Here is a 2053-nt window from a genome sequence, read left to right on the forward strand (position 1 = left end):
TAGGAGGGAGGGGCACATTAGCAGGGGAAGGGGCAGGATGGTTACTGGGCAGGGGGATAGAGTAACTCCTTCCACAGATAATGGGGTAGGGGAATTTTTGGGCATGGTAGCTCTAGGAGAGTATCTTGAGATATAGGCAAAGGAGCTCCTTCCTTATTGGAAGTGGGCGCAGAGGCTGCATCCACCTCCGGATCCCGGAGGGTCTGTTGTCTAGGTAATCTCCAGACATACACTAGATTGCTCCCGGCAGTGTCTGTTGTAGGCTGAGATGTCTTCCTCAGGAGAGGAGGATTTAAGGCTAGCAATGATAGCTAGGAGGATTGGTATGAATGATGCGGGGGGGGGGGCTTTCGGGCCAGGAAGAGGACCCGCATCCACGTGTCAGGGTCCCACATTTTTCCAGGGGAGACCCACGGAGCCAAATTAGTGGCTTCATCCCAAAAGTGTTTGATATCTTTTGGTTTCACTTTCAACCCTCTGGTTTTAAGGAGCACCTTGAGTGCTGCCGTTTGTGGCTCCCTGCATCGTGGTGGTAAATTGCCCATTGTGGGAGGGTCTCAGGAAGGGGAATTTGCCACAAAAGTAGAAGATGAGGGTGACTACCAAGAGGGCACAAAGGAAGCAAAGAAGCACTGTGAGCCACTAGGATGTAAACCGCTCCAACGTGTAGAGGTGGATCGGATCCAAATGTCTTATGCTCAGTGAGGGACTTCTGGAGGCCGTGACACCTCCAGCCCATATGCTCACACGGTGTCTCCGGGACAGGCAACAGGGTGACCTGAAGCCTGGACTCTGAGTTCGGGTGGATCAGCCCTTATGTGAACTCACCGGGACGAGCAGAGAGGGGGGAGGTGCCAACATGGGCTTTGGGACCACGTGGCGGAGTGTACCTCCCAGATCTAACAAACTAGTCCAACAATAAAGATGACAGACAGGGTGGAGGGGACAGAGGAGGGGGCTACTCACTTACCCTTGAGCAGCCAAAGAAACAGACAAGACCAGGGGCCTGCTTACTGAATGAACCGAGGTTCTGGGTGTCGTCAACACCATGGGCAGGAGTCCCTGTTCAGGCACCAGGTGTTGCGAGTTCACCTCAGGCCAGCTGTGAAGACCCTAACCTGGATCGGATCCCCTGCCGATTGGGGAGGGTAAGAGGCGCGGAGTCACGACACACAGACCCCGGGAGTCAGGTAGAAACAAGCACTAGGCGAGGTGCTGCAGACTCGTTTAATGCAGGAGGAGGCACACCTTATATTTCCCTTTTCTCTGCCCCCAAGTCCCTTTAGTCAGCATATCATTTTCTGATTGGTCCGCACCATGCAGTCTGTCAGCAGTCACTGGGCTCACAAGCAGGGTACAGAGGCATGGGTTCCTTTTGGTGGGCTATTTGCAGACCAAGAAGTGAAGTGAATTCTCACTAAACTGCGCCATCTTTGGAGGCCTCCTGCTACAATCCCCCAGGTTCTTTGTATTCCCTTCCCTCCCCTCTCCCTTAAACTAACCCAATTTTTGTCCATATCTCCCTTATTAAGGCCTGTTTCCTGCTGTTCTTCTCTTTCAGGTTATTTCTTTTCTTTACCTCCCTGGTTCCTTTCCATTATCCTGGTTCCTTTAGTTATGTCTGGATACATACTTATTTATCAGGATTTGGCTCTAGGATCCACATATGAGGGAGAACATACGTCGATTTTTTTTCTGAGCCTGTGTTACTTCACTTAGTATAACAGTTTCTAGTTCCATCCATTTACCTGCAAATTTCATGATTTCATCTATTTTTCTTTTTTTTGGTCTTTTTAAGACAGGGTCTCCTTGTAACCCTAGCTGTCCTGGAACTCACTATGTAGACCAGGCTGGCCTTGAACTCACAAAGATCCACCTGCCTCTGCCTCCCAAGTGCTGGGATTAAAGGGGTGCACCACCACACCTGGTGATTTCATCTTTCTTTACTTTTGAGTAAAACTGCCATCGTATAAATGAACCACATTTTCATTATCCACTCGTCAATTGAGGGACACTTAGGTTGATTCCATCTCTTAGCTATTGTGAAAAGGGC

The 2053-nt window shown here is 50.0% G+C and overlaps 1 protein-coding gene across 1 annotated transcript in view; it reads left to right on the plus strand.

Annotated features, from left to right (window-relative positions):
* Tex14 (testis expressed 14, intercellular bridge forming factor) overlaps positions 1-2053 on the plus strand; it is a 128572-nt gene that overhangs the window by 29662 nt on the left and 96857 nt on the right. The gene's annotated exons all lie outside the window — the stretch shown is intronic.

The sequence above is a fragment of the Nannospalax galili genome, unplaced genomic scaffold (genome assembly GCF_000622305.1).
Source record: "Nannospalax galili isolate Female #2095 unplaced genomic scaffold, S.galili_v1.0 scaffold879, whole genome shotgun sequence".
Lineage (NCBI taxonomy): Eukaryota > Metazoa > Chordata > Mammalia > Rodentia > Spalacidae > Nannospalax > Nannospalax galili.